Source organism: Pseudophryne corroboree, chromosome 4, assembly GCF_028390025.1.
Source record: "Pseudophryne corroboree isolate aPseCor3 chromosome 4, aPseCor3.hap2, whole genome shotgun sequence".
NCBI classification, from domain to species: domain Eukaryota; kingdom Metazoa; phylum Chordata; class Amphibia; order Anura; family Myobatrachidae; genus Pseudophryne; species Pseudophryne corroboree.
In genome coordinates this window covers 624,445,222-624,460,477 of record NC_086447.1, presented here as the reverse complement: position 1 = coordinate 624,460,477, position 15,256 = coordinate 624,445,222, and the positions used below count along the sequence as shown (strand labels likewise).

At 48.4% G+C, this 15,256-nt stretch overlaps 1 protein-coding gene across 6 annotated transcripts in view; it reads right to left on the bottom strand.

Annotated features, from left to right (window-relative positions):
- The window catches only part of NTPCR (nucleoside-triphosphatase, cancer-related), a 499,212-nt gene that overhangs the window by 265,880 nt on the left and 218,076 nt on the right, over positions 1–15,256 (bottom strand). The gene's annotated exons all lie outside the window — the stretch shown is intronic.

Genomic DNA, 15,256 nt, shown 5'->3' with positions numbered 1-15,256 from the left:
TGAGATATTTCAAATCCACGGTTTTCAGTGGCTCAAACCAATGTGACTTTAGGAAATCCAACACCACGTTGAGATCCCAAGGTGCCACTGGAGGCACAAAAGGTGGCTGAATATGCAGCACTCCCTTAACAAAAGTCTGAACTTCAGGTAGTGAAGCCAATTCTCTCTGGAAGAAAATCGATAGAGCCGAAATCTGGACCTTAATGGAACCCAATTTAAGGCCCATAGTCACCCCTGACTGTAGGAAGTGCAGGAAACGGCCCAGCTGAAATTCTTCCGTTGGGGCCTTCCTGGCCTCACACCACGCAACATATTTACGCCATATGCGGTGATAATGGTTTGCGGTTACTTCTTTCCTAGCTTTAATCAGCGTAGGAATGACTTCCTCCGGAATGCCCTTTTCCTTCAGGATCCGGTGTTCAACCGCCATGCCGTCAAATGCAGCCGCGGTAAGTCTTGGAACAGACAGGGCCACTGCTGCAGCAGGTCTTGTCTGAGCGGTAGAGGCCATGGGTCCTCTGACATCATTTCTTGAAGTTCCGGATACCACGCTCTTCTTGGCCAATCCGGAACAATGAGTATAGCTTACTCCTCTTCTCCTTATTATCCTCAGTACCTTTGGTATGAGAGGAAGAGGAGGGAACACATAAACCGATCGGTACACCCACGGTGTTACCAGAGTGTCCACAGCTATCGCCTGCGGGTCTCTCGACCTGGCGCAATATTTTTCTAGCTTTTTGTTTAGGCGGGACGCCATCATGTCCACCTGTGGCTTTTCCAACTGGTTTACAATCATTTGAAAGACTTCTGGATGAAGTCCCCACTCTCCCGGGTGGAGGTCGTGCCTGCTGAGGAAGTCTGCTTCCCAGTTGTCCACTCCCGGAATGAACACTGCTGATAGTGCTAACACGTGATTTTCCGCCCATCTGAGAATCCTTGTGGCTTCTGCCATCGCCGTCCTGCTTCTCGTGCCGCCCTGTCGATTTACATGGGCGACCGCCGTGATGTTGTCTGACTGGATCAGTACCGGCTGGTTTTGAAGCAGGGGTTTTGCCTGACTTAGGGCATTGTAAATGGCCCTTAGTTCCAGAATATTTATGTGCAGGGAAGTCTCCTGACTTGACCATAGTCCTTGGAAGTTTCTTCCCTGTGTGACTGCTCCCCAGCCTCGAAGGCTGGCATCCGTGGTCACCAGGACCCAGTCCTGTATGCCGAATCTGCGGCCCTCTTGAAGATGAGCACTCTGCAGCCACCACAGCAGAGACACCCTTGTCCTTGGAGACAGGGTTATCAGACGATGCATCTGAAGATGCGATCCGGACCACTTGTCCAACAGGTCCCACTGAAAGGTTCTTGCATGAAACCTGCCGAATGGAATCGCTTCGTATGAAGCTACCATTTTTCCCAGGATCCGCGTGCAGTGATGCAACGACACCTGTTTTGGTTTTAGGAGGCCTCTGACTAGAGATGATAGCTCCTTGGCCTTTTCCTCCGGGAGAAACACTTTTCTCTGTTCTGTGTCCAGAACCATCCCTAGGAACAGCAGGCGTGTCGTCGGGACCAGCTGTGACTTTGGAATGTTTAGAATCCAGCCGTGCTGTTGTAGCACTTCCCGAGATAGTGCTACCCCTACCAACAACTGCTCTCTGGACTTTGCCTTTATCAGGAGATCGTCCAAGTACGGGATAATTAAAACTCCCTTCTTTCGAAGGAGTATCATCATTTCGGCCATTACCTTGGTAAAGACCCTCGGAGCCGTGGATAGACCGAACGGCAACGTCTGGAATTGGTAATGACAATCTTGTACCACAAATCTGAGGTACTCCTGGTGAGGATGGTAAATGGGGACATGTAGGTAAGCATCCTTGATGTCCAGCAATACCATGTAATCCCCCTCGTCCAGGCTTGCAATAACCGCCCTGAGCGATTCCATCTTGAACTTGAATTTTTTTATATATGTGTTCAAGGATTTCAAATTTAAAATGGGTCTCACCGAACCGTCCGGTTTCGGTACCACAAACATTGTGGAATAGTAACTCCTTCCTTGTTGAAGTAGGGGCACCTTTACTATCACTTGTTGTGAATACAGCTTGTGAATTGCCTGTAACACTGCCTCCCTGCCTGAGGGAGTGGTTGGCAAGGCAGATTTGAGGAAACGGCGGGGAGGAGACGTCTCGAATTCCAGCTTGTACCCCTGAGATACTACTTGAAGGATCCAGGGATCCACCCGTGAGCGAGCCCACTGATTGCTGAAGTTTTTGAGGCGGGCCCCCACCGTACCTGGCTCGGCCTGTGAAGCCCCAGCGTCATGCTGTGGACTTAGAGGAAGCGGGGAAGGACTTTTGCTCCTGGGAACTGGCTGTATGCTGCAGCTTCTTTCCCCTACCTCTGCCTCTGGGCAGAAAGGACGCGCCTTTAACCCGCTTGCCTCTATTGGGCCGAAAGGACTGTACCTGATAATACGGTGCTTTCTTTGGTTGTGAGGGAACATGGGGTAAAAATGTAGACTTCCCATCTGTTGCTGTGGAAACGAGGTCCGAGAGACCATCCCCGAACAATTCCTCACCCTTATAAGGCAGAACTTCCATATGTCGTTTGGAATCTGCATCACCTGTCCACTGCCGAGTCCATAACCCTCTCCTGTCAGAAATGGACATTGCACTAATTTTGGATGCCAGCCGGCAAATATCCCTCTGTGCATCCCTCATGTATAAAAGTGCGTCTTTTATATGCTCTACGTTTAGCAAAATAGTGTCCCTGTCTAGGGTATCTATATTTTCTGACAGGGAATCTGACCACGCAGCAGCAGCACTGCACATCCAGGCTGAAGCTATAGCCGGTCTCAGTATCACACCTGTGTGTGTATATATAGATTTCAGGATAGCCTCCTGCTTTCTATCAGCAGATTCCTTCAGGGCGGCCGTATCCGGAGACGGTAGTGCCACCTTCTTTGACAAGCGTGTGAGCGCTTTATCCACCCTAGGGGATGTTTCCCAGCGTGACCTATCCTCTGGCGGGAAAGGGTACGCCATTAGTAACCTCTTAGAAATTACCAGCTTTTTATCAGGGGAAGCCCACGCTTCTTCACACACTTCATTTAACTCTTCAGATGGAGGAAAAGCTGGTAGTTTTTTCTCTCCAAACATTATACCCTTTTTTGTGGTACCTGGGGTAACATCAGAAATGTGCAACACATTTTTCATTGCCTCAATCATGTAACGTGTGGCCCTACTGGAAGTTACATTAGTCTCCTCGTCGTCGACACTGGAGTCAGTATCCGTGTCGACATCTGTGTCAGCCATCTGAGGTAGCGGGCGTTTTAGAGCCCCTGATGGCTTTTGAGACGCCTGGGCAGACACAGGCTGAGAAGCCGGCTGTCCCACATTTGGTATGTCGTCAAACCTTTTATGTAAGGAGTCGACACTATCACGTAATTCCTTCCACAGCACCATCCACTCAGGTGTCGACCCCGCAGGGGGTGACATCACATTTACAGGCATCTGCTCCGCCTCCACATAAGCCTCCTCATCAAACATGTCGACACAGCCGTACAGACACACCGCAAACACACAGGGAATGCTCTGACAGAGGATAGGACCCCACAAAGCCCTTTGGGGAGACAGAGAGAGAGTATGCCAGCACACACCAGAGCGCTATATAACACTGGGATCCCACTATCAATGAGTGTTTTCCCTTATAGCTGCTTTTTTATATATATCTTATATATATATATTATCTATACTGCGCCTAAATTTAGTGCCCCCCCCCTCTCTTTTTTACCCTTCTGTAGTGTTCAGACTGCAGGGGAGAGCCAGGGAGCTTCCTTCCAGCGGAGCTGTGAGGGAAAAATGGCGCCAGTGTGCTGAGGGAGAAGCCCCGCCCCCTTTTCGGCGGACTTTCTCCCGCTTTTTCTGGAATACTGGCAGGGGTAATTTTACATCTATATAGCCTCTAGGACTATATATGATGTATATTTGCCAGCCAAGGTGTCATATATTGCCTTCAGGGCGCCCCCCCCCAGCGCCCTGCACCCATCAGTGACCGGAGTGTGAGGTGTACATGAGGAGCAATGGCGCACAGCTGCAGTGCTGTGCGCTACCTTGGTGAAGACCGAAGTCTTCTGCCGCCGATTTTCCGGACCTCTTCGTTGCTTCTGGCTCTGTAAGGGGGACGGCGGCGCGGCTCCGGGAACGAACACCAAGGTCAGGTCCTGCGGTCGATCCCTCTGGAGCTAATGGTGTCCAGTAGCCTAAGAAGCCCAAACTACCACCTGTTAGGTAGGTTCGCTTCTTCTCCCCTTAGTCCCTCGCTGCAGTGAGTCTGTTGCCAGCAGATCTCACTGTAAAATAAAAAACCTAAATATACTTTCTTTCTAGGTGCTCAGGAGAGCCCCTAGTGTGCATCCAGCTCAGCCGGGCACAAGAATCTAACTGAAGTCTGGAGGAGGGTCTTGGTGGGAGGAGCCAGTGCACACCAGTAGTCTAAAAGCTTTCTTTATAGTTGTGCCCAGTCTCCTGCGGAGCCGCTAATCCCCATGGTCCTTACGGAGTCCCCAGCATCCACTTAGGACGTTAGAGAAATAGGATTTTGGTTATCTACCGGTAAATCCTTTTCTCGTAGTCCATACAGGATGCTGGGGTCCATATTAGCACCATGGGGCATAGACGGGTCCACCAGGAGCCACTGGTACTTTAAGAGTTTAATAGTGTGGGCTGGCTCCTCCCTCTATGCCCCTCCTACCAGACTCAGTCTAGAAACTGTGCCCGAGGAGACGACAAACTTCGAGAGAAGGAATTACACAGATAGTGGCGAGATTCATACCAGCTCACACAAACATGAAAATCCGGCCAACATGCCGGAATAACTTCAGCAACAGCTGAAACAGTAAATAACGCAGAACTTACCTAGGATCCAGGTAACACTAAACAAGAAAACCAATGCAGGAAAACGAAGAGCTGCGCTCTCCCTCCCGTTCTGGGAGCTTTGGTACTTCCCCATGGTACTAATATGGACCCCAGCATCCTCTACGGACTACGAGAAAATGATTTACCGGTAGGTAACCAAAATCCTATTTTCTCTTACGTCCTAGAGGATGCTGGGGTCCATATTAGTACCATGGGGAAGTACCAAAGCTCCCAGAACGGGAGGGAGAGCGCGGAGGCTCCTGCAACACTGCTTGACCAAACTTGAGGTCATCAGAGGCCAAAGTATCGAACTTGTAAAACTTGGAAAATGTGTTCGACCCAGACCAAGTAGCTGCTCGGCAGAGGAAAGAACAATATAAACCACTAATGTGTATTTATAAATACTATATTTGCCAAATATATACAAATAAAATGGAATTCACCAATGTTATGTAAAAATTGGAGTTTACCCAATGGTGGTTGTACAGGATTAATGGATTGTATTCTCTAAAGTCCGTTCCGTATTTTGCCCATAAATATTATATCCAGTTGTATTCCAATACCTTTGAAAAAGCTGCAAGGTCTATGCAGCGAAACGCGTCAGGTATTTACCCGTTGGAACAGGACACCTCTGAATTGGATCCGAACCAGCCCATTCTGCTGACCAGTTATCCAGAAGAGTCTGAGAGAGGCACCAATTTACTTCCGCATTGCATGAGGTACTCACCATTTATGGGACATTGCATCAATCCTCTAGCGGTATATGGAAATTTTCCATGGACTCTCCTCAATAATATCTAAAGGGGACTCTCATATTGGAATACAACTGGATATAATATTTATGGGCAAAATACGAAACGGACTTTAGAGAATACAATCCATTAATCCTGTACAACCACCATTGGGTAAACTCCAATTTTTACATAACATTGGTGAATTCCATTTTATTTGTATATATTTGGCACATATCTTGCACAGAAGTACTGTTTTTTTAAAGAATATTGCTTTATAATAAATTTTATGAATACACATTAGTGGTTTATATTGTTATTTCCTCCACCAGCGCAGCCTTCTTCTTCTTTTGAAATCCATTTCCAGGGAGTGACTTCCCGGTACCACTGGCTGCTGCTTAGCTAAACAGCTCGCCTCACAGCGCCCGAATACCCCCGGGTATTTTTTACCTATTCCTGCAGCTGCTCGGCAGAGTTGCACCGCCGAGACAACCCGGGCAGCCGCCCAGGAAGAGCCCACTTTACGAGTAGAGTGGGCCTTTACGGAATTCGGACACAGCAATCCTGCCATGGAATAAGCATGCTGGATAGTGAACCTGATCCAGCGTGAAGTCGATGGCTTAGAAGCAGGACATCCAATTTTCTTTGGCTCATAAAGGACAAATAGAGAGTCACTTTTCCTATGACGATCCGTCCTATTCACGTAAATCTTCAAAGTCCTCATTACATCCAAGGCCTTTGAAGCAATTGAGGAGTCAGTAGCCACTGGCACCACAATAGGTTAATTGATGTGGAAAGCCGACACAACCTTAGGTAGGAACTGTGGACAAGTCCTAAGTTCCGCCCTGTCTTCATGGAAAATCAGATAGGGGCTTTTACAGGATAAAGCCTCCAATTCCGACACGAGTCGTGCAGAAGCCAAGGCCAACAAGGTGACTGCCTTCCACGTGAGAAAATTGAGATCAGCCTCCTGTAGAGGCTCAAACCAAGCAGATTGCAGGAACTGCAACACAACATCAAGATCCCATGGAGCCGAAAGCACCACAAAGGAAGGCAGGATGTGCAGAACCCCTTTCAAAATGGTCTGAACCTCAGGAAGAACAGCCAATTGGTTTTGGAAGAAGATGGACAAAGCAGAGATCTGGACCTTGATGGAGCCCAGTCTCAGTCCCATATCCACCCCTGCTTGCAGGAAAAGGAGAAAACATCCAAGTTGAAACTCCACCGCCGGAAACTTTTTGGCTTCACACCAAGAAACATATTTCTTCCAAATGCGATGGCAATGATTAGACGTTACCCCCTTCCTGGCCTGTATCAGGGTAGGAATGACCTCACTCGGTATACCCTTCCGAGCAAAGATCTGGCGTTCAACCGCCATGCCGTCAAACGAAGCAGCGGTAAGTCTTGATAAGCGAATGGCCCCTGCAGAAGCAGATCCTCCTGAAGAGGTAAAGGACGTGGATCTTCCAGCAGAAGATCCAGCAGATCCGCGTACCAAGCCCTCCTTGGCCAGTCCGGAGCAATGAGGATTGCCAGAAGTTTTGCTCTTTTTACAAGTTGTAGAACTCTTGGTATCAGAGGAAGTGGAGGGAACACATACACTGACATGAACACCCACGGTGTTACCAGTGCGTCCGCCATCACTGCCTGCGGGTCTCTGGACCTGGAACAGTACCTCCGCAGCTTCTTGTTGAGGTGGGAGGCCATCATGTCTATGTGAGGAACCCCCCCCCCACAAACCGGTTACCTCCCCGAACACCTCCGGATGGAGGCCCCACTCTCCTGGATGGAGATCGTGTCTGCTGAGGAAGTGTGCTTCCCATTTGTCTACTCCCGGAATGAAGACTGTTGACATAGCCACCACGTGTCTTTCTGCCCAGAGGAGGATTCTTGACACCTCAGACATTGCAGCCCTGCTCTGAGTTCCGCCTTGTCAGTTTATGTAGGCCACTGTGGTCACATTGTCCGACTGCACCTGAACAGCCCAATCCTGTAGAAGGTGTGCTGCTTGCAGAAGGCCATTGTATACGGCCCTTAGCGACAGGATGTTTATTGGGAGAAGGGATTCTTAATTTGACCACCTTCCTTGGAAGGTTTCCCCTTGAGCGACTGCTCCCCAACCTCTTAGACTTGCATCTGTGGTTAGAAGGATCCAGTCCTGAACCCCGAACCTGCGGCCATCCAGAAGGTGTGGTAGTTGTAGCCACCAGAGGAGCGAAATCCTGGCATTCGGTGACAGACGTATCCTCTGGTGCATATGTAGGTTAGATCCCGACCACTGGTACAAGAGATCCAGCTGAAAGGATCGAGCATGAAACCTTCCATACAGCAGAGCCTCGCAGGAGGCAACCATCTTCCCTAGAAGGCGGATGCACTGATGAACCGATACCCAGGTAGGCTTCAAGACATCCCGGACCATTGTTTGAATCACCAATGCTTTCTCCACCGGTAGAAACACCCTCTGCACTTGTGTCTAGAATCATCCCCAGGAAAGACAGTCTCCTTGTCGGCTCCAGATGAGACTTTGGATCCAGCCGTGCTCCTTGAGCAGCTGTGTTCTGAGAGCAATGGATCTTAACAACTTCTCCCTGCACGACGCCTTGATCAGGAGATCGTCCAGATACGGAATTATGTTCACCCCTTGCTTGCGGAGAACTATCATCTCTGCCATCACCTTGGTGAAGACCCTCGGTGCCGTGGAGAGACCGAATGGCAGTGACTGAAACGTATAGTGAACGTCTAACAGTGCAAACCTGAGATATGCCTGATGTGGCGACCAAATGGGAATGTGGAAGTACGCATCCTTGATGTCCAGGGACACCAGGAACTACCCCTCCCCTCCGTCAGTCCTGAGATGACAGCTCTCAGAGACTCCATCTTGACTTTGAACTCCGTGAGATAAGGGTTCAAAGATTTTAAGTTCAGAATTGGCCGTACCGAACCATCCGGCTTCGGTACCACAAAAATGTTCGAATAGTAACCTTTGTTCCACTGATGAGGCGGAACTGGAACAATGACCTTGGACACTACCAATTTTCGGATAGGTTCCAGAAGAATTGCTCGGTCCGCCGCAAAGCTGGCAAGCCTGATTTGAAGAAACGGTGAGGTGGGAGAGTTTGAAACTCCAGCCTGTACCCCCTGGACACTATATCTTGTACCCAAGGGTCCAGGCCAGACGACACCCAGATGTGGCTGCAATGCCGGAGTCTTGCTCCCACCTGACCAACCGCCAGGCTGTGAGGTGCACTGTCATGCGGAGGACTTGGAGGTACCAGAAGCACTCTTCTGGTCTTGGGAACCTGCGGGAGCAGGCTTTTTTCCTTTAGCACGACCACCTCTGAAGGTGTGAGAAGGCTTGTTCTTTCTAGGCCTCGCGGGCCGAAAGGACTGTGACGTGGCTGGTGTAAAGGGCTTCTTCGTAGACGGTGCAGCTGAGGGGAGAAAAGGAGACTCACCCGCGGTAGCGGTGGCAATCCACGCATCCAGCGCCTCCTCAAACAGAGCCTGACCAGTATAGGGCAGGCCCTCCACACTTTTCCTGGATTCCGTGTCCACAGATCATTGGCGCAGCCAGAGACCCCTGCGAGTCGAGACGGACATGGAGGAGATCCCCGCAGCCATGGAACCCAGGTCCTTCATGGAATCTACCAGGAACCCTGCAGAATCCTGAATTTTATGAAAAAAAAGAAATCAACGTCACCTTTATCCATCAAAGTCAAGTCCTCCTGCAGAGTGATTGACCACTTGGCTATAGCTTTAGAAATCCATGCACAGGCAATAGTAGGCCGCAGTATAGCCCTGGAATTTTTTCTCTGGATTTTCCCTGGCTGTTTCAAAGATAGCATTTCATTCCTTAGATGCTGGGAAGATGAGAGCGGCCTTCTTACTGTCCGTGAAAAAGGCCTCCTCAACCTGCTCAGGAGTTACATAGTAACATAGTAACTAAGGTTGAAAAAAGACAATTGTCCATCGAGTTCAACCTATTAGTGGTCTCCTGTGCAGTCTTATTATAGGACTAGTTATTTTTATGTTAGGACTAGTTAATTTAACTATAATGCATGCCTACGCACCATAACCCTGAATATCTTTATCCAATAGGAATTTATCTAACCCATTCTTAAAGGTGTTGACGGAGTCCGCAGTTACTACTCTCTCAGGCAGGGAATCCAAACACGTATTGTCCTTACTGTGAAAAAACCTTTTCGCCTCAATGTGCGGTAACTCCTCTCCTCTAACCTAAGCGAGTGACCACGTGTTCTCTGTGCTGATCTTATGGAAAACAGGTCCCTCTCAAGCTGTGTATTGACTCCTTATATATTTGTAGATGTTGATCATGTCCCCTCTTAGTCTTCTCTTTTCCAATGTAAACATGCCTAGCCTTGCAAGCCTTTCCTCATATTCCAGCATCTCCATGCCCTTGATTAGTTTGGTCGCACACCTCGGAACCTTTTCTAGCTCCAGGATATCCTTTTTGTAATATGGTGGAGTTGTGCAGAAATATGCAACACAGCCTCAATCATCAACTGCACGCCCTTTGCAAGTGATGCCGACCCCCTCGACACATCCCCATCACCGTCTGCAGTGTCAGAATCGGTGTCCGTGTCATCCTGCATAATCTTGGCAAGTGCTCGTTTGTGAGAATCTACCGTAGGGGACCCTGAGGGAGCAGTATCAGACCATACAGCCATAGAGGATTGCAATACCTGAGTTGCATGCTCAGTTCTTGTAACCCTTTCAGAAACCTGAGAAATAGTCCCACTAAGAGAGGCTAACCACTCCGGTTCTCTAGCTGGGATCTGCGCTACAACAGTGCAATCCTGATTACATGGGATGGGATCTTCCTGAGAAGATAAATCCTCTGCAGCATATGAAAGTAGACATGTTTTCTAATACACACCACTCACCCCACATACACACAGGGTACTGGGCAGACAGAGTTTCCCCCCCAAGAATGGCAGAGACACACAGATTGGAGCCAACCCACACACAGCGCTATTACAGGTATAGGGAGACCCTAAACCAGCGCAGATTATCCATTAATATGACACACAGTCTTTACACAGCCTCCCCTCCCTTCTACAAACCCCTGGTACCGTACAGATAGCTGGAGTTGCACTGGAGGGACTGATTTTCCACTTGTCTCCGACTGCAGGCAGGAAAATGGCACTGAAACGCTGCTGGGTCTGCTCTGAGAAGCTCCGCCCCCTTAATAGTGCTGTCTTCCCGCTCTTCATAGATTGTACTGGCCTGAGGTTTATGTGTGCTGGCTGAGATCCGCAGACCCCGACAGGCTAGATTGGTCAGTGTAGGGCCAGGCGCTGGCTCAGGGCGCCCCTCTCAGCGCTGCATCACTGAGTACTACAGAACCGTCCGGGAGCGCAGTTAATACTGAGCTCCTACCCTGTAGCCGCCATCTTCACACCGACCCCCCGCTTGTTCAGCTCTGCAAGGTGGTGGAGGCATGCTGCTGCGGTGAGCGTTCCCCTGTGGCGGGGAGCGATCTATCCCCTCTGAAGCTAAGTGTGCAGTCAGCGGAAACAGTGGCTCAGACTCCGCAGGGCGAGCACTGCTCCCCCCCTCAGTCCCTCGATGCAGGGAGGTTGTTGCCAGCAGCCTTCCTGTAAAATAAAAACTCTAAGAAAAACTTTTACTAAGAAAGCTCTGTAAAGCTCCCCTAGCTGTGACCGGCTCCTCCTGGCACATTTTCTAAACTGATGGTTTAATAGTACTAATATGGACTCCAGCATCCTCTACGGACTACTATAAAAGGATTTACCGGTAGGTAACCCAAATCCTATTTTCCAAAAGCATGGCTGGCTCTTGAGCAGCAGCAAGTCAGAGCTGAAGCATCTAGCACTCATAACACCTGTGAGTTAAGGTTTAATGTTCTTTGAATTTATAATAGCAATCACACTACAGGTTGAGTATCCCTTATCCAAAATGCTTGGGACCAGAAGTATTTTGGATATCGGATTTTTCTGTATTTTGGAATAATTGCATACCATAATGAGATATCATGGCGATGGGACCTAAGTCTAAGCACAGAATACATTTATGTTTCATATACACCTTATACACACAGGGGTATATGCAATTGTGGTCGAACTCCCGAAATTGTCGAATTTCGGGAATTTTTCGCCAAAAAAACAAAAAACAGACAATGCAATTCAGTACTTTCCGACAAAAAAACGGACTTTCAAAATTCGACTTTTTGAAATTCGACTTTTTTGCAATGATATACATGCTGCAATTCGACCAAAGTCTATTCAATGGAAGTTTGGAAATTCGACAACAGTGCTTTTAGACAGTAAATTCGTCATTTTCAATCCGCCACACTTTGGTGGGTGAAACTAATAAAAAAAATTTAAAACATGTTTTTTTTGTGTGTTTTTTTCTTGGTAATATCATATCTATTTATATTAGAAGGGATTAGGTACTTGGTTTGTCTTTTTTGGAGGCACAAGTATTATTTATATATTTTTAAAAATAATATTTTTTTTGTTTTTTTGATGGAATGGTACAATCCCTGAAAAAAATGGCGTGGGGTCCCCCCTCCAAAGCATAACCAGCCTCGTGCTCTTCGAGCTGGTCCTGGTTCTAAAAATGCGGGGGAAAAATTGACAGGAGTTCCCCCGTATTTTTAAAACCTGCACCGGGCTCTGCGCCTGGTGCTGGTGCAAAAAATACAGGGAACAAAAAGAGTAGGGGTCCCCCATATTTTTTACACCAGCATCGGGCTCCACTAGCTGGACAGATAATGCCACAGCCGGGGGTCACTTTTATAGAGTGCCTTGCGGCCGTGGCATTAAATATCCAACTAGTCACCCCTGGCCGGGGTACCCTGGGGGAGTGGGGACCCCTTCAATCAAGGGGTCCCCCCCCAGCCACCCAAGGGCCAGGGGTGAAGCCCGAGGCTGTCCCCCCCATCCATGGGCTGCGGATGGGAGGCTGATAGCCTTGAGAAAAATGACAGAATATTGTTTTTTCCATTAGTACTAGAAGTCCCAGCAAGCCTCCCCGCAAGCTGGTACTTGGAGAACCACAAGTACCAGCATGCGGGAGAAAAACGGGCCCACTGGTACCTGTAGTTCTACTGGAAAAAAAATACCCAAATAAAAACAGGAGACCGACACACTGTGAAAGTAAAACTTTATTTCATACGTCGACACACACATACTTACCTATGTTGACACGCCGACATCGGTCCTCTTCTCCAAGTAGAATCCAGGGGTACCTGAAAAGAAAAGATAAATACACCCACCTCATCCATGGTCCAGAGGTAAATCCACGAACTTGTCAAAAAAACAAACCGGACACCCGTACCACACGGACTGAAAGGGGTCCCATGTTGACACATGGGACCCCTTTCCACGAATGCAGAGAGACCCCCCCGTGACAGCTGTCACTGAAAGGTATCGTAAGCCAATCAGCGAGCGCAACGTCCTTGCACTCTGCTGATTGGCTCTGTGCGCGTCTGAGCTGACAGCGCATCGCAAAGCCTCTCCATTATATTCAATGGTGGGAACTTTGCAGCTATCGGTGGGGTCACCCGCCGGTCAGCGGCTGACCGCGGGTAACCCCACCGCTGACGGCAAAGTTCCCACCATTGAAAGTAATGGAGAGGCTTTGCGATGCGCTGTCTGAGGTCACACGCGCACAGCCAATCAGGTGAGCGCCACGGAAGTAGCGCTTCCTGATTGGCTGAAGGGACCTCAGTGACAGGAGTCACGTGGTGTCCCGGCATTCGGGGAAAGGGGTCTGATGTGTAAACATGGGACCCCTTTCAGTCCGGCATGGTACAGGTGTTCGTGTTTTTTTTTTAACAAGTACGTGGATTATCTCCCGGACACTGGATTGAGGGGAGTCTAATTTTTTTCACAGGTACCTCGGATCGTCGGAGACTGTGGCAGTCGGCGTGTCAACATAGGTAAGTATGTGTGTGTCGGCAGTGTGTAATAAAGTTGTACTTGTCAAGGTGTGTGTCTCCTGTTTTTATTTGGGTATTTTTTTCCAGTAGTACTACAGGTACCAGCGGGCCCGTTTTTCTCCCGCATGCTGGTACTTGTGGTTCTCCAAGTACCAGCTTGCGGGGGAGGCTTGCTGGGACTTGTAGTACTACTGGGAAAAACAATATTCTGTCATTTTACTCAAGGCAATCAGCCTCCCATCCGCAGCCCTTGGATGGGGGGGGGGGGGACAGCCTCGGGCTTCACCCCTGGCCCTTGGGTGGCTGGGGGGGACCCCTTGATTGAAGGGGTCCCCACTCCCCCAGGGTACCCCGGCCAGGGGTGACTAGTTGGATATTTAATGCCACGGCCGCAGGGCGCTGTATAAAAGTGACCCCCGGCTGTGGCATTATCTGTCCAGCTAGTGGAGCCCGATGCTGGTGTATAAAATACGGGGGACCCCTACTCTTTTTGTCCCCCGTATTTTTTGCACCAGCATCGGGCGCAGAGCCCGGTGCTGGTTTTAAAAATACGGGGGATCCCATGTCAATTTTGTCCCCGCATTTTTAGAACCAGGACCAGCTCGAAGAGCCCGAGGCTGGTTATGCTTTGGAGGGGGGACCCCCACGCCATTTTTTTCCGGGTTTTTCCAGTTTTTTTAATTTGCGGCAAAATCCGGCAAATCGGCCGTTTTTCGCCCGCGGGAATGTTTAATCCGTTTTTCATTGAATATGGTGAATTCCGGCAGCCACCTGCCGGAATTCACCTGTCGAATTGTGTCGAATTAAAAAACGGCGATAATTTGCCGCGATTCTCCGTGAATTGCATATACCCCACAGCCTGAAGGTCATTTAATACAATATCTTTCATAAATTTGTGTATTAAACAAAGTTGTGTACATTTACACAATTTATTTATGTTTCATATACACCTTGTACACAGCCTAAAGGTAATTTAATACAATATTTTTAATAACTTTGTGTATTAAACAAAGTTTGTGTACACTGAGCCATCAGAAAACAAAGGTTTCAATATCTCACTCTCACTCAAAAAATTCCGTATTTCGGAATATTTGGATATGGGATACTCAACCTGTACTACATTGTGCTAAAGGAAAGATTTCTCAAATCTGGAAGAGAGATAAAGGGGGTCATTCTGAGCTGATCGCTCGCTACTTTATGCAGCCGTGCAAACGCATAGTCTCCGCCCACTGGGGCGATGCAGGGAGGTTGTTGCCAGCAGCCTTCCTGTAAAATAAAAACTCTAAGAAAAACTTTTACTAAGAAAGCTCTGTAGAGCACCCCTAGCTGTGACCGGCTCCTCCTGGCATATTTTCTAAACTGAGTCTGGTAGGAGGGGCATAGAGGGAGGAGCCAGACCACACTATTAAACTCTTAAAGTGCCAGTGGCTCCTGGTGGACCCGTCTATGCCCCATGGTACTAATATGGACCCCAGCATCCTCTAAGATGTAAAAAAAAAAAAAAAATATATATATATATATATATAGTGAAGGGATAAGGGTACCGGCGACTGATGTTGTGTAAATATGCAAATGGTTACTGTTAAAAGCTTATGATTCATGAGCCAAAAAATATATAAAATTGAACAAACAGATTTAATGGTGCATACAGATAAAAAGGCATAAAAGGTCGTAAAAAATCCGAATCAGGTAAA